This window comes from Mus musculus, chromosome 11 (genome assembly GCF_000001635.26).
Source record: "Mus musculus strain C57BL/6J chromosome 11, GRCm38.p6 C57BL/6J".
Taxonomy (NCBI): Eukaryota; Metazoa; Chordata; class Mammalia; order Rodentia; family Muridae; genus Mus; species Mus musculus.
Genome location: NC_000077.6, coordinates 109,751,621 through 109,762,499, shown reverse-complemented (window position 1 = coordinate 109,762,499; position 10,879 = coordinate 109,751,621).

The following is a 10,879-nucleotide window of genomic DNA, read 5'->3' as shown; positions in this document are numbered from 1 at the left end:
GTTCTTATCAAGAATGGAGTCTAGGGCCCCTTCCCAATCATTTGAGAATCTTGACTGGCTTCATCTCTCGTAGGTCTTGTAACTATAGCTGCTGTAAACTGATGTGTGTAACAGTTCTGTCATGGCCAGAAGTCAACATTTCACAGCTCTCCTCCTCATCGGTCAGCTCTCATGTTCCCACCACTCTTCTTCAGTGGTCCCTGATGTTGGATGGAGGAAATTGATGCTGGATGAGAAGAGATTATTATAGATGTTCCATCACACCTAAGCATTCACAGTTAACTTGTGCTTGGCACTTTGACCAGTAATGATACTGTACATTAACCTCTACCCACTGCAAAAAGAAGTTTCTCTGGTCCAAGTTGGGATTAGCACAAATTATGGGTATAAACATAAGTATTTAGAAGACAGATGGACAGCGTGATCATTTAACATAACATCAACAGTAAGTTCCCCACAGTTTCCCCAGTTATGGGCTTTGGGCCAGGTTTACAGAATACCAGGTGTGAAATCCCTCCTGTACAGCAGGCTTCATATCCAAGCAGAAAGTGATTGGTTACTCCTATAACTGCCATACCACTATTGTACCATTGGGTGCATCTTTCCAGGCAGGTTGATACTCTAGCATGCATAGTGCGGGACTAGATAAGACCACTGAAGTCTTTTCTCTCCCAGGCAAACCTCATGGCACCTTACAGTGCTATGTAAGCTAGCCAACAGAGAGAGAAGTCTCTGTTCACCTGAGGTTTATTTCTCTATATATTGCATCAGAGTGAGTGGTGTCTTCAGCAATACAGCCTTACATTTAATTGTGGTGAGAAGTCAAGGGCAATATCAAAAGCCTGTGCCATTTTCGATGTCTGTGGGGACTCCATGACCAATAAGTCTTCAGGAGGTATCTTGTGCTTGACCCAGAGATTTTCATTTAGTAACCCATACCTTCTTGGAGTATCATTGTCCACCCTTGGAGGACATCTGTTCAAACTCCTTTTAAAAACATACACTACATTTTTTTAAAAGACTTGTTTATTTTTGTTCTGCGTGTATGTGTTTGCCTGCTTGTCTATGTGTGTATCCTGAGATGTCCTGGAGGCAGGCCAGCATGCAGCATCGGATCCTCTAGAACTGGAGTTTTAGGAAGTTGAAAGCTGCTTGATGTGGGTACAAGAAAGCCATCCAAAACCTCTGCAAGAGTGACAAGTGTTCTGACCACTTCTCGGCCAGCCCTATATTGGGTTTTCTAATTACTTTGCAAACTAGTGAGTTTCTGTAAGGCTTCTTCACACATCCTTAGTTTAGGTTAGCCCGCTCCTTCCTACTCTCCCTTCCCTAGCACCTGTATCTCATCTTTGCTTACACCTTTGACCGGGGGTACTTCCTCAGTTCTTCTGTGGTGCTTGTCTTCCTGCTGTCCCCTCTGACTACAGTGTATACTGACCACCTGTGTCTAAGAGGGCCTTGATTTGTGATCTCCTTTTGTTTGTTACTTTAAATGCTTCCTGAAACTGTTGCCATGTGGAACACAGTGTTCGGGTAACCTGCATTTGTGCCCATGGGCTATGGTCACTCGTGTTCAGCTCCAGAATAAACACTCTTACTCTCTTTGAGGGGAGCGCTGTTTCCACATTGACAGGCAATCATTGCCCTCTTCTACCCTTGACAGGGCTGCATATGATTCTGTAATAAGCCCTGCTTGTCTTCTAATCTACCTCCTGTGCATCTCCTTTGAGTTCTTTCTACAGAGATCACAGCCCTGGGAAGCTAAAGGAAGCCAGGGCAAGATCCCAGAAATGCAATCAAAACGCCTCCTCCAGGGACTTGGGAAAAAAAAAAAACCTCAGGCTCACTATTGACTGGAGCTATAAATGTTAACCCTATGGTGACATGATAAGTATCCTTTTTACACTTATCAAAGGTTGTGTGTGTGTGTGTGTGTGTGTGTGTGTGTGTGTGTGTGTGCGCGCGCGCGCGCGCGCGCTAAGCTTCACCTACTCTTGTCCTAACTCAATAGACAAAATGAATCCAGGAAGATTGAAACTGAACTATTTTATTATTTATGGCACTTTTCTCTCTCCACTTCCCACTCCCCTTTCCACCCTCCTTTCTTCCTTTCTCCTACCCTCTCTTTCTCTGATCTCTTTGCAAGCACACACATAAACAAAGGGTAGATGAACTCACAACATCCCGCTCCTCAGCACTTTCTGAGACAGCTGTAGGCTATCCTCAGCTTCCACTCTCCATCAGCTGTTTACAAGCAGAAAAAAAAAAAAATCTGACAGCTGAACAAAAGGCGGGGGCGGGGCAAAGAGATAGGCAAATCTCTCCATAAGCCAGCAGCTCAGTTAGGTGTCTAAGCCGATGCCAATCGAGTCATCGGGGTACAGTTTAGACATTTCAGCTTCTTCGTTATCTTTAGTCAACCATTATTCACTGAGCTTCCATCTTAAGAATCAGCTATTCGGAAGTAACCACTTACAGGGAGCTAGCTGATTGCCCAACCCCTACTGGACCGCAGTCCTTTTCCAAGCCATCACTTTCCTCACTGAGAAGTACATTATGGGATTGATATTCTGGTGGTATACTATTCTGGTGTAAATTTATGGAAAGATAAATTGTCTCAAAACCTCACTGTAATGTTGAACAAAATTTAGGATGCGTTCAATAGTTGAGAAGAGAGGCTTACAAGATTCCAGGTGATTGAACCATATTTGAACCCTAGCACAGCTGAAGGTCCATCATCTACTTATTTTTAAGATGTGTATGTTTCACATCTGAAACATACTGAGTCTGGAGCTAGATGAGAAGAAGCCCATAAGTGATCTTCATTCATGAATGCAAGGTAAGACAGACATGAGAGGGATTGCTGTTTGCCCAGCTGGTTTCCTGACTCGCTTTGCTGATTACAGTTAAGTGATTGGATGAACCTCAGAAGACACTTTGAACTTTGGACTTTTAACATTGTTCAGACTGCTATAGACTATGGGGACTTTGGAAGTTGGATTAAATGTACTTTTTCCATTATGCTATGACTCAATATGGCCCCCATAGACTCCTGTGTTTGAACAACCCTATGGGTTCCAGCGAATGGAATGTGATGGTTTGTATATTCTTGGCAAAGGAAAACTGGCACTATTAGGAGGTGTGACCTTGTTGAAGTAGGTGTGTCACTGTGGGAATGGTCTTTAATACCCTCGTCCTAGCTGCCTGGAAGCCTGTCTTCTCCTATTTGCGTTTGGAACAAGATGTAGAACTCTCAGCTCCTCCTGTACCATCCCTGCCTGGATGCTGCCAGGATCCTGCCTTGATGATAAGGGACTGAATCTCTGAACCTGTAATCCAGCCCCAATTCAATGTTGTCCTTGATAGAGTTGCCTTGGTCATCCTGTCTGTTCACATCAGTAAAACCCTGAGACAAGGTTGGAACACTTACCTTGGCAGTAACCAGCAGCTCTCTAATTGGACTTAAGGCCCAAACAACAAGTGGAAAAGCCTGCCTGGTACTGGAAACCTTGCCAACTGCCAAGGGCTAGTGAGGCCATGGTTCCTGGAAGAGAGCCCACAAATGCCACTCTACTAAACCAGTATGATCCCTAGCTGCATTCTAAATGTTTGTCCTTATACCCACAGGTAAATGCAGGTCTCACCCCTCTTCCAGGAAACTTCTCTTTGCAACAGACAGAGACCACTGCAGAAAACCACATCCGATCAAAATGAATTGTGAAACCCAGTCACAACTGATACATCTACAAAACAACTCCTACACTTAAGGCTCATGGATCATTGCAAAAGAAGGGATGGAAAGATTCAATCAGCCAGAAGACAAGACATTTGTCGTAAGATTGCATATATCTCTGTGTGTGTGTGTGTGTGTGTGAGAGAGAGAGAGAGAGAGAGAGAGAGAGAGAGAGAGAGAGAGAGAGAGAGGTCATATGATCTGAGAAGGGTGTGTGTGTTTCTCAACAACTAAAGAAAAAGAGGCTATAAATTTGAAAGAGATCAAGGATGGGGCACATGAGAGAGTTTGGAGAGACAAAAGGAAAGGAAGAAATTATATAATTATACTCTCAAAAATAAAATTATTTTTTAAAAAGAAGTCTATTATTTTATAAACTAGCTAAACCATGATTTTAAAGGGGTAAGCTTGATTGTAATGATTTTCCATTGATGCTTAAGGCTGCTCCCAGAAGTCAAGTCTTTCTAAGAAAAATCCCAGCGCCAGGTACAGGATGCCTCCCTACAAGATTTTGGTATGTACCATATCCCTCAGAGGCTTCCTTAACAACATAAACTACTGTCATCACTCTTGGATCCCAAATGGGACTAAACAGTAAGACCATTGCTGAAGACACTACACACTCTGGATATAGAGCCCAAAGGAAGCAAGTAGGAACTGAACTTCAAGTCTCTTCCATGATGGTTAGCGCTCACAGTTCCAGGAGATACCACGAAGGCTGTTGAAGGAGATAAGCCACCAAGCATGACACCCAACTATAGAGTCTGGATGCTACAACACTTCACTGCTTGCTGAGCGGTGCCCACTGGTACAGTCATAGCATAAAAAATGTCTCCAGGTATCTAACCACTTCCAGTTTGTGTCTTTCAAATGGGACAGACAATCCACATCTGACGTAAATACTAACAACTCTAAACAGTTATCATAGTTATCAGAGCTTCTTCCCACCAGATATCTAGCCCAAACCATTGGTATTTGTTCTCTGGCAGTGATAGAGACCACCTATCTGAGAGCAAGAGGTTGTCTCTTCTCAGGCAACGTGTCCCAGCTTAGTTATGGCTACCATCTTCCTTTGTCATCATAGGGTCTCTCTTCTGAGTGTATGCTCTTGTACCTTCTCCTTAAAAGATAATTTTTAGGTTAAAAGCTCACCCTAATGACTACATGCAGCCATACTTACTGCCAACTGGCCTAACTCCCATTGGAGCCAGGCTCTCAGATATTGAGAGTTTCAGCCTGAACAAGTGAACCAGGGGACACAAGGCAGCCCATAATAGTCATAAATGTTCTAACCACTCAATGTGTACTTTTTTTAAAAACATATTCATTGACCCCTCTTTGTCTCCTTGACTTTGCAGGTAGGGATGGGTTTTTATTGTCCTGTCTTTTCTCTATTAATATGAAGCTACACACATCAATCTTTAAGTGTTGTATATATACTTGTGAATTATCAAAGCACAATCCAAGTGAGGCATTGATCCTCTTTCTAGGAACAGTGAAGACCTAAAAACACCTTAACTCCATTTATCCTCATGTTTTTCTTGGCCTATGTTTCAGTTCAAAATACAGTTTGCTACTATTAGTTATGTGACCAATACTAATTTCTATTTATTTGCATGTTATACCAAGAAACAAAATTGTCTATTTCTTATCTTTTATATGCTATCCTTATATAGTATACACGAAAGGGGATGTTAATCTTCTGGTAAGGTAAATAGAGGCAGGACTGAAATTCTAAACTCTAAAGTTCTGAGGGAAGAGACCAGGGAAATCAGAAAGTTATACCCCATAATGTATGAATTCTGTCACATAAGGTGACACTGTTTAGCTTCTGTGGAGTTTATTTTGTTGTGTTGGTGGAGGAAAAGGTAAAGGAACATATCAAGTGTGAAGAAGAGTCTGTAGATGGGAAGAAGGCTCCTGGAGGACATCCAAAGACCTAAGAGGGTTAGGCAGGAAACGTAACCCCTGACTTCAGTTAGAATTCGGGAGTTGGTAAAGGTTTGTCATTCCCAACCTTAAATTGCTGGATTAAAGGGAGACCATAAAATAAGAGCAGAGGCCCAGAAACCATGCTGGTGACTGCACAGTGAGGGCTCTACATATTTATGAATTCTCCCACAGTAAGTGTTCGCTAAGGCCACTGTAAATACTGTCATCCTGTTGGAGGGCTTGTGAAAACCTGTCGAGAGCTTTGTAACCTGTGAATATTCAGCCTCAATTAATGCAAATAAGCTCCATGCTCAGGGTAAGATGTCCTCTCCTTTGCCAGCTCTACAACTTGTGTCTCGTGAGTGACATGATTCTGGGAGTGATATGGACAGGTACAACCTAACCCACAGTTCCTACAAGATGTGAAGACACCTTGCAGAAGGCTAGTCTTTGAGTCTGACATATTAAAATTAGGCTGTTGAGTTTGCTAAATTGGCACACTCAAAGGTACATTGAAGCCATACTTCTTGTGGCAAAGAATCTGGAGAATTCTTACCCAGAGTTCGGGCTGTCTGCAGACCGGAAGTTCAGTTAAATGGAAGCGTTTGGTTTTCTTGGGTCTTTTCCTTTATCACAAATGAGAATGAGACAGCATCGTTGGACACACTTCAAGTGATGAAGCTTTCAAAATATCAACTTTATTATTAGAAGATAATATTTATATCTATGCTGGGTTGGCCAAGGGAGGCATGCTCATTGCACTCAGATCTCATTCCGACATGGCAACAGTCTGCCAGCTGCTCCTGTGATTGCCATATGAAAACTTGGCAAGGTTGAATAGCTTGTAGTCAACTACACAGGAAGTGCTAGGGTCAATAAGCAAACCTACCTTCTGGCTCCAACACTTATGTCTTTGACCATGACACAGTAACACACACTGAAATGAGCTGTCCCATCTCACTAACTAAATTAATTAACCCTAGTTTTCCTTCTTCTCACTATTAACGCACCACGGGTGAACAGATGAAGAAAAGCCATTTTCAAAACTCTGATCCAACCATGTTCTCAGATGTGTTGCCTTATCCCCGCCCCTTCCAGCATGGGAGCCCTCTGGACTTCTTTGCAATAGGCTGAGCCAACCTGCAAAGAGGACAACTATGAGGAATTTCTCCTAAGAGAATGACAGTACTATTTAAATGGGAATGGAGTCAAAGGCTGGTGGTATAGCTCAATGGGAAAGCATTTGCCTAAACTCACACGGAGTAGAAGGAGGTTGAACAACGGCTTGAGTCCACACAAGTTGGGTGATAGTTGTCTCACACTGACTCATACATAAAAGTGATAGATTTCACATACTGACCTTCTGGTTCCTACTTTCAGTGTTGTTATGGCATCCATAAACACATGTGTGTTTGTGTGTGTGTGTGTGTTTGCATTGCACACTTGTATGAATAAGTGTAAAGGCCAGAAGTCAATATCATGTGTCTTCCTCAAATCTCTGCCTATCTTATATCTTGAAACAGGGTGTCTCATTGAATCCAGAGGTCACAGATTCAAGCCAGCACAGAAACACCCCAAGGCCTTCTAAATATCTAGCTCCCCTCTCTCTCCCTACAGCACTGGGATGGCACATGCCACTACATCGGGATTTTAACCTGGGTTCTGAGGATCAAAAGGCAGATCTTCCTGAGTGTGTGACAAGCACTTTACTGACAAAGCCATCTCTCCAGTCCCCACGTCCACTTTGATAGCCATGTCTCTTAGTTCATCATAGAGTAGCAGAGCACAGGTAAAGAAGAAAGCAGAGAATATATTCTTTTCCTGACTCTTATATCTTCAAAGCTAATGATGTCAGAGACCAGGAAAGAGTTAACATCTTCAATAATGTATTACCTGGAAAACACCTTTAATAAGAAAGAGTAAGACCATGAAGGAGTTATAGCAAGAGGAACAAGGAAGTCTGTGGTGTCATGTTTAGGCTAACCAGGGAAGATCAAATGGGAGGGGCAGATGTCTTATCCCACACCCATAAACAGGATTATGTTCCTAAAACTTAAAAAGAATCCGAGCACCGGAAGAAACTTCATATTATCTGAGATTAAGCTTTTCCACCTTCATTAAACAGGAGTTAGACTGAATTTCAAAATGTCAGAAGTTGTTTTTCTTGTACACTTAAGCTCTTGGGCTAAGTGAGATTCACTCGTGTGACAATGCCCACCATTGAATGCAGAGCGACAGGGCTCCAGACTAAGACAGGATAGAAAGGAAGAGGTTAGAAACAACAAGCCAAGGGGACAGACAGGCCATGTCCCAATGCCAAGTGAGCTCAGATGAAAGAGCAGTTTGTCTCTTTACAGACAGCAGGGACGTCAACAATTTCGAAAGACTTCTGAAGGAAAGGCCCAAGATGTTCCACAATGTTCAAAGGCGATTTACAGCCACAGGCACAGCCCTAAAGCCAGCTTCTCTCCAAGTGTTTGGGGGTTTGTTTCCCTGAAAAGTAAGGCCATGGTTGTGCGCCCCAGGAACTGGATGCTGTGGTTCATTTTGCTCTTAGCCAAAAAATAAAAGAAGAAGGGAGAGCTCCAAGGTTGGGTCCACACCGAGTCCCCTTTGAATGCCAAGTGTCTTGTTTCTTTGCTACAAGTTGGAGCCCAGCCTCATGCACACAGGCACTCAATGGATGCCTTGGAGACGGGGCAAGGGGAGGAAGCATAAGAGAGGTGCATCCTGCATTCATAAAAGGCTCTTGACCTTTCTTTCCAAAACCAAGGCTCAGCAGAAAGAGCAGTGCCTGGGCTCTTGTTAAAAATGCTGTGTTTAGGGGCCTGCCCTAGTTTGGTTTCTATGGCTGTCGTAAAATTACTCTGGCTAAAAAACAATTTGAAAGGAAAATGGCTGCATTTAGCTCACAATTCCAGGTTACAGTCTATCAGTGTAGGGAACCTACAAGGGTGAGAGCTTGAGGCAGCTGGTCGCATCACATCCACAGACAAGAACAGAGAGAACTAACTGCATGTATGCAGGCTACTTGTGCTCAGCTCAATTTCCCCTACTCATTTGTTTCATAACCCGCCCCCTGCCTAGGGAATGGTGCTCCCTATACTGGCCTGGGTCTTCTCACATCAATTAACTTAATTAAGAGAGTACCCCACAGACATACTCACAGGCATCCCAGGGTAGACAACCCCTCACTGAGGTGCTCCTCCCAGGTGATTGATTCTACGTTGAATCAAGATGGCCATTAAAGGTAATCGTTCAAGATGCCAAACCAGGTTCACTGAATTAAAAAGTTTCAAGCTCACACAAGGTCCCCCGTGTGCTTCAGAAAGCTCAAAACAGCACGAGAAACTCTGCTCGATGGAACCAGAGTCAGGTTTCTGAACAAAGTAGGAGATTCCCTCAGTAGCCCAATGAGAAATATTCCTCCTTCAGGGAATGCTTGTAATGACTCAACTCTCAGGGAAAGAGAGCAGACGCTGGGATTAGTTGGGCTGACTTGGGTGTATTATAAAGATTTAGATCTCAGGACTGCAGAGACAGCCCAATAAATAAAGTGCTTGCCGTGCAATCATGAGGATCCAAGGTCAACACCCAGAATCTACATAAAAATGCAGATGTGAAGTGTGCACACAGAAACGGAAAAGATCTCTGGGCTTACTAGCCACCCAGCCCATTCTAATCAGTGAGCTCAGGGGCAGAAAAGGTGGATGGCACCTGAGAAATGACCCGAGATGTTAACTCTGCTCTCCACACAAACAAGCACACATGTATGCGTACATGCACAGTAAATACACACAGAGAGACTGGATCTTCACAGACTCGCTCTGAAGCCATAAGCAATGTTGTATCTGGACCTGAAATTTTTTCGTCTGTTATAATAGGACAATGATGATGGCAACCGATTAAGTTGGCAGTGTGGTTGTAAGCTTAGATGATTCGAAATGCATAAAATGTTTAGAATGGGGACAACTCTATAAGCCCTAAAGAATGTTAGCGACTGGCACTTTTTAACTAATTGATGTGTGTGTGTGTTTGTGTGTGTGTGTGCATGTATGTACATGTATGTGTTTGCATGTCTGTGTGTGTGTTTTTTTCTATGTGTGTGAAGGTCAGAAGATAACTCTCAGAAGTCAGTTCTCCCGTTCTACCATGGGGCTTCCAGGGATCTAATTCAGGTCATCCAACTTAGCAGCAAGCCTTTCTACCCACTGAACCATCTACCCTCTGTCCCTGGTATGTGGTATTTTTTTAAGGGGATAGTTTTGATGCTTTGTATGCCAGACAGAAATCCTGAAATCATTTTGGAGACTCCTTCCCCATCCTTCCTTCCCAGCTGAAGACCTAAGGATGATTTTAAACCCTCCTGATAGGCCTGTGTTAAGTCATGAGCCATGAAAAAAATACTAGGAAAAAGTGGAATAAATCAGTATTTCCCAGACTTTATCCCTTCCAGAAGCACCATGTGCATTCTTTCCTAGCCATACCAATATACAACCCTTATGTGCTATTTTTATTTAAATCAATCTACAATGAACTTGACTTTTTACAAATCACATCCTAAAGCCATAAATAACATCTATAAAGTCAAAAGTTCAATGCCACGGGTCGTAATTTTTTTCTACTGCACAGTGAAGCCATAACGGTGAGAATAAATATGTTCACACATACATAAAAAGGTTGCAAGAGCTCCAGGCCGTCTCTTGCTTCCTGGGTTAGCATTTTCTTAGCTTCCAGCCGCACTTAGAACTGGTTTTGATACCAAATCCCTCTGCCCAAGTGACTTGGGCAAAACTTTTGCTTCAGGCCCAACCTGCTCAGTCGGGGACCAGATCTGCCAAGTGACTTGCCCAGTGTAGCACAGCTAGAGATGGGCAGATGGGAGGTCAGGCCCCAGGGAGGGGGCGGGGTGAGGTGTAATGCCTCTGTCCCTATTCCCAGCCTCCCTCCCGCTTGGTGACTTTTGTCTTCTCGTTGTTTGATGCTAATTGCCTTTTGTATCGAGTGTGATTGCTGAATTCATCAAAAAGAACTACAGATAATTACTCCTGACAACGCACAGCTTTCATTTTGCAATCTTTCCGAGTTGAGAGATGGGGTGGGGATTTTTCTCAGCCTCAGCCTGCCTGTCACAAAGCCTCTTTCAAGGAATGATCTTCTGTCTTCTTAACTGTTCAGAGCTACTGCAGAGCACAGTCCAGAGCAAGTTGCCCT